We start from the raw sequence: 13498 nt of genomic DNA on the forward strand, positions 1-13498 counted from the left end.
GCGTCCACCTTCAGCTCAGGTCATGATCCCAGGGTCCTGGGATCGAGCCCTGCATCGGGCTCCCTGCTCGGCGGGAAGCCTGCTTCTCCCTCTCCCGCTCCACCTGCTTGTGTTCCCTCTCTCGCTGTGTCTCTCTCTGTCATATAACTAAATATAAAAAAATTAAAAAATTTAAAAAAAAGAAGCAACTTGTAGGACACAGGTTATTCAGGGAAAAAAAAAACTTTTTTAAAAAATCAGAGGAGGAAGTCAAAATATCTCATCCATGTAACAAGAGATCAAAATGTCACAAATAAGAAACATTCAAAGAACAACCATAAGAAGAACTATTAGAAACTAAAAAGCATGATTTAAAAATCAGTATAAGGGTTAGAAGATAAAATTGGAGTGATCTCCCAGAAAGTAGATCAAAAGGATAAAAAGATGTGAAAAAGAGAGAGAGAGAGAGAAGATACAAAAGGTAGGAGACCAGTCTAGGAGGTCAAACGACTATAGAGCAGGATTTCGAGAAAGACAAAACAGAGGAGAGAAAATCATCAACAAAGTAATTTAAGAATTTTTCATCCCTCCAAGCAGACCAACTGAAGCTTGAGAAAGAATTGAATTGGATGCTGGGTGCTCTCTAGGGCAGTTTCTCCACATTTAATTTTAAGTAGAAAATAAATCTAGATCTAAGCCAAATATCAAATATCTAAGCCGAATAGAACAGTTTTCACTTAACTTATTAGAATCTTATTAAATGATTAGAATCTTATTTGACTCATCTTTATACTGAGCTGGAACAAACTGACCATTGAATATTGACCAAACTGAATATTGAGAACTCTCAATATTTAAAGAACTCTCATTGGTTAGTCCTCAATAATGTTCTCCTCTCCCTAGAAAAAAAAAAAAAAAAAAAAACCAGCAGGTGGCAAAATTATTATTCCAGAGTCTTTAGCACAGATTGCCTCCTAGATTTTCTCACAACTTGACAAAGTACGAAATCTGCTCTGACCCATTTAGAACCCCAAAGCTTCATTACAAACATCCCCAAAACTGGAAATCTGCGATTCATTAGGAACATGCTGGGATCCAGGGCTCCATGAAGGAGTTGCCTAAATTGTTTGAGACAGTTGAAAAGAATCTTCTGAATTCCTTCACATTTCTAAAAATAAACAGGAGACTCTCTGGATAAGCTTAAGATACAGAAAATCACACAGAGGCTGGGTCCTAGGTTCTTTAATGCTCATCAGAATAAAACCTTTTGCACACTACCCAAACTTCTCAAATACAGAGAATTATGTTTAAAAACTGCAAGACATTCCAAGAGGAAATATTGAAAAGCAAATTTCCATCAGATATTGATCATGTAATTTCACTCCAAAATAATTTATGTTGATATTTCCCTATTATAAGTCATAGTAGAAGCCTGTAACTTCCTCCCCTTGAAAACATGTAATTGGCTATGCTGTCCTGGAAACAGCTCTAGAAAACGATGATCTTTTATCACCAGAACTATATTCACAACCTGTTCCAAAAGAACCACCCGGTCTCCTTATCAAGCTAATTGCCTTAGGTCGATAGGGTGAATTACTAAAGATGGACAAAGTGATGTTTTTATACCTTATCACTTCAAAAGTGTAAACATTACATTTTTTAGTACATTTTCAGAACTCCAGGACAGATTTTTTTCATAGCAAATCACAAATACCAACCAGAGGTCTGGAATGGTTACTCTGGTTATTCTAACAATCACTATTCACCTCTGTTCCACTTCACTTAGGAACACTTGGGAATAATTTCTCTGAACAATTTCTCTGATCTCTTTGGTCTATCATTAACATTAGATCCAATGGACAGAGACCATCAACAGTAAAAAAAAAAAAAATGTATAATGCTCACATAGATCCTATATATTAGGACATGGATTGTTTAGTGATGGAACTGACTTTTAAAGGAAAGCAACAAAAATAATAGTGTCCTATTCTTCGAAAAATGACATAATTTTATTTTCTCAAAGGAGTGTTGGTCTCTGCTGATAACAGTTGTAACAGCTCAGCATTAACACTAAATATATTTAATCTGGCAAAATTCTTCAACTTTTAAGTGAAAATTTTTAAGTACCCCAAACTAGTGAATCAACTCACAAGGCTACATGGGGATATAGTTTATAACTGAGTTGGCATGAAGATGCAATACTACCTAAAATCAGACATTGGTCAGAGGTCTTAATTATCTTCATACACAATATGACATATTAGTAACCTCCACTTAAAATTTTTTCCTTCTGAGGCCATTTGCTTTCCTTCCTATAAGGCACAAAACTCTGAGAGCTAATTGACAACATTTTTCCATATTCTAAAACAGAAAACACTTAATAAATCTCAACATCTCTAAGCAAAAGATTCTATCAATATAATTTTGTCAAATCCTTAAAAAAATGTATTTCTTCAGACAAATTCCATGACAAAAAAAGTACTTTGCAGAATAATTTAAAAGCTTTTTTAAAAAAAATAATAATTAATAATACTTACCCCAATTGACACTGCTTAACTACTTACCTTTTGCCTTAGCTCCAATGAAACTTAAAGAAACACTGCCCCAAAGTGATAATGATCTCAGTTGCTTGATAATACCCAACCCCTATATTCTTCCTTTATTCTTCTTTTAATCTGTAACTATCCAACTTTAAAATTTTTGTTTAAAATTTTTAAAACCAATTCCAAATAAGTCATGAATAATTGAGATAGTTTTCTAGATCCTGACAACCCTGTGGTTATTTCCTACTTCTCCCATATGTCTGTCTTCATTAGACACCCAAAGAATTCTAGAATCAGAATATTTCCTTGTGATGTACTAGATGATAATTGGCTGCTACTATAGAACTACTTATATCAAGATGAGCCCTTCTGTTCCAGACAAGAATACAGGCTAACTTCCTTGGTGAAGAATACCAAATGTGACCACAGAAAAGAGTAAAATGCCTCACAGAAGGAAAACTCCACTTTCAACAAGATTTAAAAGAATCAATAAAAGTTAACTGAAGGACAAACATTCCTTATTTTTCATTTCTTAAAATATTTAACATCATGTAACAGTATAAAATTACAGTTGTCCATGATGATTAAAACTTCAGTATTTATAAATGCCAAGTATTAAATTACATGAAAAAACTTGATCATTCTCAATGCTGTATTCAAATGCAACATCAAATGCAAAATATCAAATGTTACACAGTTGCCAGATCTAGAATATTGAAATAACACTGCAACTATCTCTGACTGGTTTAAACTTGTAAGGGTTAGCTCAACTTGACTGTGCTTAATAGCAAATGGTTTAAATATCGTGCTTTGCATCTTATTTTAATACACACTATACATACCTTCTCGAGGGTCATTTTTCTCTTTCCTGCAACATGAACATCAAAGAGTGGTCCTCAATCAGGGGTGACTTTTACTCCCAGGGTGGGGGCACATTTGGCAATGGCTGGAGACATTGTTGGTTATCACAACTGGGTGTAGGGCTACCTACATCTACATAGCTACAATGCATAGAACAACTCCTCTGCCCCCCCATAATTATCCAGCCCCAAATGACTATTCTGTGGAGGCTGAGAAACCTGGCTACAAGGGCTAACACTCAAAAGCTCCTATTAGGTGTTATGCCTCAGGTTGCAATAAGGAAGGAGAAAGGAGAACTCAGGCTGACACATAACTCCTTCTATGGTCAGGTTAACCCTGGAATTTATTCTACATTTTGGCACTCAAAGCCCATACCGTAAGTTCTCACTCTAGTCACAGAGAATCTTCTTTATGCCTTTCCAGACCAATGCTAGATGATTCTTCTGTATAATTAAAATTAAGTATAATTTTTAATAAAAGCCCTTACAGTTATGTCTGTTTTTAACAAAAGCTCGGAAAAGCTCAAATAGCTCAAATAGAATACATCTTACCAATCACTAGTTTTTCAATGTCCTCCCTTTAAACCATTTAACTTTTACTCGCCAAATGAAGTTGATTGTTCATCTATAACTTTCATGTTTTTATTAGAGTTCTGACAGTTCTTAGAAACTTCAGCATTGATCACAGAGAAAGATGCTCTAAATTGCAAATCAAATGTCCTCACTATACTAAAAACTGAATAGTGTCACAATAGAAATAACAGAAGTTGAAGTCCTCTGATCAGATGCTACCTATAAAATATGAAATACTAGACAAACTTTAAGCTATGCCTCGAATTTATATGCTTCCAAGCTATTCAAATATAAAATAAGCACTAACAAATGGGCAACCTTGTCCATTGCAAGGCTAATAAATCAAAATCACCAAGGTAAGTTAACTGCATTTCCAATGGATGCAGATTTATCATCAGAGACCTGATAATCATGCAACCACTAGAAAAAGCAATGTGTTTTCCATGACCTTGGTCATAATTCACCACCAACACTGACTTGTAACTTTTCACTATTATGTCACACTGAGCACACTCTAAAAAAGATTTCAGGATTTTGGGACTTCTGAATGAAGAACATGCATGTGTTCATCTGATTTCTTTTTCACATTAGAACTCAGTATAAAAACTATAAACATCTGATACCTGAAAAATAGAACAGTGGATAAGAAAGCTGCAGAAAAGCAGGACTTAAATGCCTTGGAATTTTTCTGAAAATGAAAGGCTGGCTAGTAGTTTGAGTTAGTCCAAATGAAGAAGCCCCCAAACTTTCACTTTTTCAGCAATAACTATATCTCTTACATCTGGCAATTTCTTTTAGTTGAATTCCCCACACCAAACTGGTAATAAAGCAAGCAGGAATGTCATCAAGATTGAAATAAAATCAGAGAAGCTTTCAAGCATTCCATTCTTTATAAGTAGTTTTATTTTGATCTCCACAAGTGGAGAAAGGCCTGGCTGCCACAAATATTTCCAAGACAGGGAAAGTGGTTAAGAGAGGCTGATATCTTTCTAGGCTTTTCAGAGATTAATCAAAAGTATAGCAAATCCCTTCAAGAATACAAGATGGAGGAAACAGGGAATAAGTTGTTACAACACTGGGCAACAAGTCAAGGTAATATATTTACCAAACTTGTACCTTGGCTTCCAAGCTTAGAATGAGAGAGAATAGAAATGATGAGATTTTTTTAAGTATTTAAATAGAGAGGTTTTTGTTTTGTTCTGTTTTGTTTGCTTTTTGTCTTAGGACAATGGACCAAGTATCCAGAGGATAAAATGATGAAGAAGCACACTATTTGAAGAGTTGCTTAAAATTGAAAGCCTGAATTGGAATCCTTATTGGAATTCTTGCTGGATGCATAACTTTAGGCTAGCTTGTAATCACTCAGAGCCACTGGTTTTTGCTGTTGTTTGGGGTTTTTTGTTTGTTTTGTTTTAATTTTGGTTTTGGTTTTGGTTTTAAGCTATAGAGATTATAAAATCTATCTTTCAGAATGGTTATTTGGGCCAATATATGTAAATAGTCTGAAACATGTGTTATATAAGAAAGTGTACGGCGTTATTAACTCTCTACAAAGTTAATTAGGGGTCTCTGTGTCAGAAGACAAAAAGCAAAGACAGAAGGTGGGCAGGTGCCAGCATATTGGGTCCCACATGCCTTGCTGGCCCTGAGTTTTGATGAGAGCCCAGACAGCAACTACTATGGAGCTTTTCTGACTGCTGGGTGGGAAATGAGTCTATTGGAAAACTCAAGATTTTAACACTAGTAGCTAATATGCCAGACATAACAATCCAGTTAAGGTGGTTTTATCACTACCTATTAGAATTCTCATTTTACAGATGCAGGAACTAAAGGTCAAAGAAATTTAAGAACTTCCCGAGGTTACAGGCAGCAAATTGGAGGCATGGAACCTAGAGATGTACTAGAAACAAAATTAAGCCCAAGAGTAAGCATCAGTGGGCATACACTGGGTTTTATCCATAATGAGTCCTGAATGCTGGCTTCCCATTAAGAGCTTGAAAGGTGGGGTTAACCATTCTTCTAGACACACCTTCCCTTTGGCACCTTACCCTCCCTCACTGGGTCAGTATCTGATTCTCCAAGCAGGGCTGTGGGAGAAGACCAAAGTTTTCACAAGGAAGCAATGATGAACAGCAGAATTAGGTTTCAGGAGAGTCAAGTTTGAATAAGTGAGATGGCCAAAGCAAGTATACAACACCGAGACAATATCTGAAATTATTTTTGTTTTTGTTTTTTTCCATAATATCTGAGAGTGGAAAGAATTAAAACTGAAGAAGCCAATTTTCACATCAGCAGGACAAGAAACCACAAGGGCTGGAAACCTCAGGCAAAGCCCAGAAATCAGGAACTAAATACACTCGGGTATGAATGAGAAAACCAGAAGCAAAAGCAAAGTGAGAAGGTCCAGACAGTTTCCCCTGAACAGGGGGATTCAGACACACTGATGAGTGGAGAGGAGTCAACATCAACTCTCAACCAGTGGATAATGGAAGCCCATGTGACTATAAATGACATCAGAGCCCAGGCCCAATATGGTTAGTGTATATAATCTACTTAGCTTTGCACTGACTAGCAGATAAAAAAGAGGGAATCACTGTGGCTTCTTTTGTAATCCTGCAATTTGTGTATTATTGCAATAAAATAGAATTTGTGGTTCTATCGCAATAACAGGATCTTTCCCGGAGACAGAAGGCCTTCTCAAAATTGGCAAGCCCTTGGGTAGGAAATTCTTTTGGGACAAACATGAGGGAGACTGGCAAAATAGAGGCATTGGAGTGGAAGGAGGAAAATAGATATAGAGCTCTATGGATCTGATGACCAAGTTCTGTCCTCAGGAGCACTGCAAATGCCATCAAGAATAACATAATTTTAAAAAACAGACATACGAAAAAAAAATTGCAATGTCCAAAGACAACAGATTGGTTAAATAAATTATTATGGTAAAAAAAAAAAAAAAGAGTCCAGGCCTAAAACCTCCCAGTTTGCAGAAAGTCGAGGTAGAGAAAATGCACTGGGATGAGTCGTATCAGAAGGCTTCCTCTGAGCTTGCCTCACGTTGGCCTTCTGCTGAGTGGTGATAGACCCTCTCCTCTAGGAATCATGGGCACCCCTAAGTGCTGTTCAACAGCAGTGGCAGACTCGGCAGAAGGGACAGGAGATGGATAGACTGTCAGGTCAAGGAGAACTCTACCTCCTTAAAATTGTCCAGCCAGAGGATTCCCTCACAGTCTGAACTCTGGCATCTGGGATCCTGCACGAGAATATTGGCATGGCATCTATGATCTCCTAAGTATACCTGCTGCAAACATATTTTGTGTATATCTTTATAAATCTCTTCAAATGCAGTATTTATTTTCAAATTTTTAAGCATCTTAAACTATACCTATCAAATATTTTATTACATTTGCAGTAATTTATAAAGATATATATGGTAAAAGGACAAAAATGAGAGGAAATCAGGGTAGAGCATAAAATGGAAGACAATAAGACAAAACAAATGTAATAGATAAACCACCAGCTAGCGTAATATTTTTAAGGGAGAAAGGGAATATCCACAAAATTAGGGACAAGTAATAATAATAATATAAACATTTGTGGAGTATTTATAAATGCCACTGTTCTAAGCACTTTTCACATATATTGCCTCATTTCATCTTCACCACAACCCTATGAGGTAGGAACTATTTTTCTCCCCATTTTATAGTTGGAGAGGCAGGAGAAATAAAGTAATTTACCTGAGGTCACACAGCTTATAAACAGTGAAGCTAGGATTCAAGTCCAGGCAGTGTGGCCCCTATGTCCATACTCTTTATCTATTAACATGCTGTCTGCTGACCCAGAAAGGGAAGGAATCAGAAACACAAAGGTTTTGAAAAAAAAGTGTAAGAGGCTACTTTGAACAATACCATGCTAACAATTTGAAAACCTAGGGCTATTCTTACAGGAAAATGCACACTACTAAAATTGACCACATAAAGGAGAAAAAAAAAACTAAAACCATGGGGAAAAGATGAGGAAATTGTCACATACCTAGATTCAAAAAACTGCCAGACCAGTGTGCTTTCTTACATTAATTATTTCAATTTTTCAAGGAAGATACAATTAAGATATTATTTTAAAAATTCCAGGGCATAGAAGAAAAAAAAACAAAGAAAAAACGTATGTAAATGTATTTTCTGAGTCAGGCATAAACTTGTGGGGGGCGGGGCTGGGTGGCTCAGTCTGTTAAGCATCTGCCTTCAGCTCAGGCCATGATCCCAGGATCCTGGGCTTAAGCCCCACATAGGGCTCCCTGCTCAGCAGGGAACCTGCTTCTTCCTCTCCCTCTATCCCTCCACCCTGCTCGTGCTCTCTCTCTCTCAAATAAATAAATAAAATCCTAAAAAAAAAACTTGGTATCAAAACCTGACAAAAAGATGACAAAGGCAGAAAACAATGTGTCAGTTTTGCTAGGAAATATAAATGCAAGGGCGCCTGGGTGGCTCAGTCGTTAAGCGTCTGCCTTTGGCTCAGGTCATGATCCCAGGGTCCTGGGATCGAGTCCCACATCGGGCTCCCTGCTCAGCGGGAAGCCTGCTTCTCCCTCTCCCACTCCCCCTGCTTGTGTTCCTGCTCTCGCTGTCTCTCTCTGTCAAATAAATAAATAAAATCTTAAAAAAAAAAAAAAGAAATATAAATGCAAGCCTCTTATGTATAATATTAAAAATTTATATCCAGCAACTTATGAATAACATTAAAACATTTAGTCTTTATACTAAGAGTGCAAAAAAGGTTGAACAGTAGCTATCTATCGATAAAAATTATTATAGTGCAAGACTAAATAAGAACAATAATTGGGTCATTCTAATAGATCCTGAAAAATACATTTGAAAAAAAAAATTGACATCCACAACAATATACTGTTTAAAGATTTTATTAAAGGTAGAAATTCCTTCAACATGATCAAAACATTTTCAAATAAACACAAAAACAAATATCCTTAATGATGAAGCACTAGACTCATTCTCATAAGAGATGGAAGTGAAGGAGAACAGAAAATCTAGATATATTGGAGAACTAAGTGGAAGATAAAAGGATAATTTCAAATAAGTGGGAATGAATTATAAAACAATTATAATTGTGACAATTACCCTCTATTTAGAAAAAAAAGAAATACTACCTCACACCATAATACACAAAAATAAATTCCAGAAGCAATAAAGTTTTATGTGTCAAATCCAAAAGCATATTTTAAAAACTACAATATGGGGGCACCTGGCTGGCTCAGTTAGTGGATCATGCAACTCGATCTCTGGGTTATAGGTCTGGACCCCATGTTGAGTGTAGAAATTACTTAAGGGGCGCCTGGGTGGCTCAGTCGTTAAGCGTCTGCCTTCGGCTCAGGTCATGATCCCAGGGTCCTGGGATCGAGCCCCACATCCGGCTCCCTGCTCCGCGGGAAGCCTGCTTCTCCCTCTCCCACTCCCCCTGCTTGTGTTCCCTGTCTCACTGTGTCTCTCTCTGTCAAATAAATAAATAAAATCTTTAAAAAAAAAAAAAAAGAAATTACTTAAAAAATCTTAGAAAAAATTTTAAATAATAAAACTACAATATTTTTATTTGACACTGTTCTTTCTAAGCATGAACTGAAATTGAGAAATCATAAAGGAAAATATTAAAAGATTTTACATGTAGGGAGGCGTTCCTGGGTGGCTCAGTAGGTTAAGCACCTGACTATAGCTCAGGTCATGATTTCAGGGTTGTAAGATCCAGCCCTGCGTCAAGTTCCACACTGGGTGTGGAGCCTGCTTAAGATTCTCTCTTTCCCTCTCCCCCTGCCCCTCCCTACTCCCTCTCTCTCTCCCTCTCTAAAAAAAATTTATTTTACAAGTAAAAATTACAATTTCTGTTCAAGAAAATACACCCATAGTTTGCCTGGGTGGCTCAGTCAGTTAAGTGTCTGCCTTCAACTCAGGTCATGATCTCAGGGTCCTGGGATCCAGCCCCACATCAGGCTCTCTGCTCAGCAGGGAGTCTGCTTCTCCCTCTCTCTGCTCATGCTCTCTCTCTCTCTCTCATTCTCTCTCAAATAAATAAAGTCTTTTTTAAAAAAAGAAAAAAATACATCATAAACAAAATTAAAAAATAGAAAATATTAGGGAAAATATTGTAGTACACATGACAAAACGTTAATATCTTTAACCAATAGAGTGCTTTAAATCTATTTAAAAAGATGAACACTACAGTTTAAAGATTAAAAGACATAAAGAAACAATTCATGCAAGAAAAGCAAATGACCAAAAACTATAAGAAAAGCTATTTGATCTCACTAATGATAGAAAGATAATGATTAAAACAACAATCTGATAATCACCTATCTGTAAAAACTCAATACAACTGCCAATGCACAGTGTTGGTGGGGAAGCTTATAGACTGATAAATGGGTGTGTAAATTGGTACAACCTTTCTGGAAAGAAATCTGGCAATCTGTATCAAATTCAAAAATGTGCATGCCTTCAAACATGGCAATTCTGCTAAGAATGTTTCTAAGGAACTAATCTAACAAGCATTCAATGAATTATATACAAAGGTATTCCTGAAGAATTACAATGGCTTTTTAAATGTAATTTAATTTGTTCTCAGCTTTACTGAGATATTGACATATCACATATGTAAGTTTGAGATGTTCAATATGATGATTAGATACATGTATATATTGCAAAATGATTACAATAAGATTAGTTAATATCTCCATCTCTATTCCTTTACATAATTACAATTCTGTGTATGTGTGTATATGTGTGTGTGGTGACAATATTTTAAGATCCATTCTTTAAAAAATTTTTCAAGTATATAATACAGTATTGTTAATTATCATCATCATGCTCTGCCAAACAATGGCATATTTAAAACAATATAAATGGCCCTCAATTTATTGGTCAAATTATAATGTTTCCATACTATGAAATGTTATTCATTTGTTTGGAAAAATAAAGTGGATCCAGGGATGCCTGGGTGGCTCAGTCGGTTAAGCGTCTGCCTTCGACTCAGGTCATGATCCCGGGGTCCTGGGATCGAGTCCCGCATCAGGCTCCCTGCTCAGCAGGGAGTCTACTTCTCCCTCTGCCTGCTCTGCCTGCCGCTCCCCTTGCTTGTGCTCGTGCTCTCTCTCTCTGACAAATAAATAAAAATTTTTAAAAAATAGAAAAATAAAGTGGATCCAAATTTAGAAATATGTTCATGACATACTTGATTAAAGTAGGCTAGGAAATAATTATTAATAATGTAATACATTTTATATGTAACTAAAATGCATTTTTTAAAAGTCTGGAATGGTGCAACCAAAAAAGAAGAAAAGAGCTTGGAAGAATGTAAACCAAGGTTTATATAAGCATGGTTGTCTAGAAATGGTTGGATTATGAATATTTTTTGTTTTCTTCCTTTTGTTTCCATAGTTCCTGATTTGTCTTTAATAAATGTGTTTTGCCCTTGTAATAATTATTTAAATTTCTTACAATGAAAGAACCTAGATTAAAATATCAACCTATTTTAATAGACCCATAAACAATTACAGAAAACCAATCTGTTTTTATAGCAGAATACTGGGGGTGTTTTGCTATTATAACAAAATACACCTACCTTCCTAGCATTTTTTTGCATTTAGGATAATTGATTAGTCACTTTTAAAAATGTAAAATCAAGGGATACAGTTAATACAAAATACTTAACCTAGCCCTTGTAATTTTAGGTTTTCTCCAAAGTAAAATTAAAAGTTTCTTCACACATCAACTTGATTTTCAAGTGACATGGGTAACTCAATGTTGGTCTCTGCCATATGCTGTTGATGGGCTGACTCATGTTCTACCAGTGTAGAAAAGTGTCATTATCTACTAACACACTAAAATATGAGGGCAAATTAATTATTTACTGGATGAACTATAATTACAGAAAACAAAAATAAACAGGGGGAAAATAAAGGATCCTGAAATGGACCACATCAAGAACTTTGTGTAAATGTGGAAGACAATAGGTTTTTCTGTTCACAGATAATAGCTGGATACCTCTGCAATTAATTTTTAAAGTCTCAAATCATGTTCTGGAATCACTCAATATCAAAACAAATTTGTTATTTTAGTCTCCACACTCATTGAGTCTTTCTCCAAAGAAGCTGCCAAACCCAGCACCAGCTGGCCCCTTGGGAACAAGATGAGGCTAGCTACAGATATTTCTTTTTGAACTCAAAATAGATATTAAAAGACAGCATTGAACTAATCAAACCTGTTCATCTAAACTAATCTAACAACGGTTTGCCATCAAGAGAGTTTGAATTGTACAGTGAATATTTAAAACATTTCCATTTTCTTCCCCATAAATCTTTATCTCTTTTAAGTGTTCTGGTTTTTCTTAAACATTAATTGTAGATAAGGGGCCCAGCAATTCGCCCACTATCCTCTGCCTGGCTCTCCTCGTGTCATCAGAGGGGTTCTTGGAAGCATTAGTGAAACCTGGATAAAACAGACACAGTAGCTCATCTTGTGGTACACAAGCTTCCTTCCTATCTTGCCACTTCCTTACCTATCTGGCTGGACTCCGTCTACAATGAAATTTACAGAGATTCAAGTTAATAGAGAGAAAATAGTAAAAGTATATGATTGCTAGAATGCTAGGGAGAATATAAATTGGCCCAACCACTCCACAGAGCAACACAGAGCAACACTCTCTAAAATCTTCATGCCCTTTGATCTGGTAATTCCCCAGAACTATTTATATTCAACTAGGCTCAGCACAGCATTATTTGAGTCATAACACACTCATTCTTTTGCCAGATCTTTTCTAACTTTGATCAGGTGGTACTCTCATCCAAAATATACTCACTCGTCCAGAAGCAACAATGTTAGATCCACAGTAGACTGAGCAATGCTTCAGCCTAGTGATCTCCTATGATCCTCAACCAGGGTCCCAGGAGTTGTTTGGAAATGTGGAGAATGTTTGATAGTCCTGGTGGGTGGGGTCAGGGATACTACACGTCTGCAATGCCTGGGCTATTTGTACCTAACAAAGAATTGTTCTGCCCAAAGTACTAGTAGTAGAAGCTGGTATTCTGCCCAGAACCTCTCTTCAAGGCCAATCTCCCAGTGGCTGGGAATATTGTCTGCTTATGGTTCACAGCTATGCTCCTCACTGAGCATTGCTCAAGGTTACTGCACCTCCCAGGGGGAACCCACAGATGATATCTGGCAGATAAAGGCATGCAAAGGCCTGCTTCCACTTGGGACAATTCCATAGGGCCTCTCTTTCCCTGTGGCTCCCTGTAGGATTGGCTGAGACCTCAGTTGGCTATCCTGCTGCAACTTAGCTTCTCCCTCTGCCCCATCCTGCCATCCTAACTTCATCCCAGGAGTATCTTTTGCAAACATCTACCAGTAAATCTTGTGCACTCAAGTCTCCCTCTCAGAGTCTGCTTGCACAAAACCTGATTTATGATAATCCCCACTGAGATACACTGCTTTAGTTCATCTCCTTATTTTCCAGATGACTAAAGAAGGGTCTAGGAAAGGGTAAAAA

At 36.6% G+C, this 13498-nt stretch overlaps 1 protein-coding gene across 1 annotated transcript in view; it reads right to left on the reverse strand.

The window, feature by feature from the left end:
• IQCM (IQ motif containing M) overlaps positions 1–12996 on the reverse strand; it is an 88005-nt gene extending 75009 nt beyond the window's left edge. The window contains exon 1 of the mRNA XM_054509061.2: positions 12809–12996. The gene's annotated coding sequence lies outside the window, so the exon portion shown is untranslated. The remainder of the gene's footprint in view (positions 1–12808) is intronic.
• Between the last annotated feature and the right edge of the window lie 502 nt (positions 12997–13498).

The sequence above is a fragment of the Mirounga angustirostris genome, unplaced genomic scaffold (assembly GCF_029215605.1).
Source record: "Mirounga angustirostris isolate CCGP_5_RB_7025 unplaced genomic scaffold, mMirAng1.0.hap1 SCAF_2, whole genome shotgun sequence".
Lineage (NCBI taxonomy): Eukaryota > Metazoa > Chordata > Mammalia > Carnivora > Phocidae > Mirounga > Mirounga angustirostris.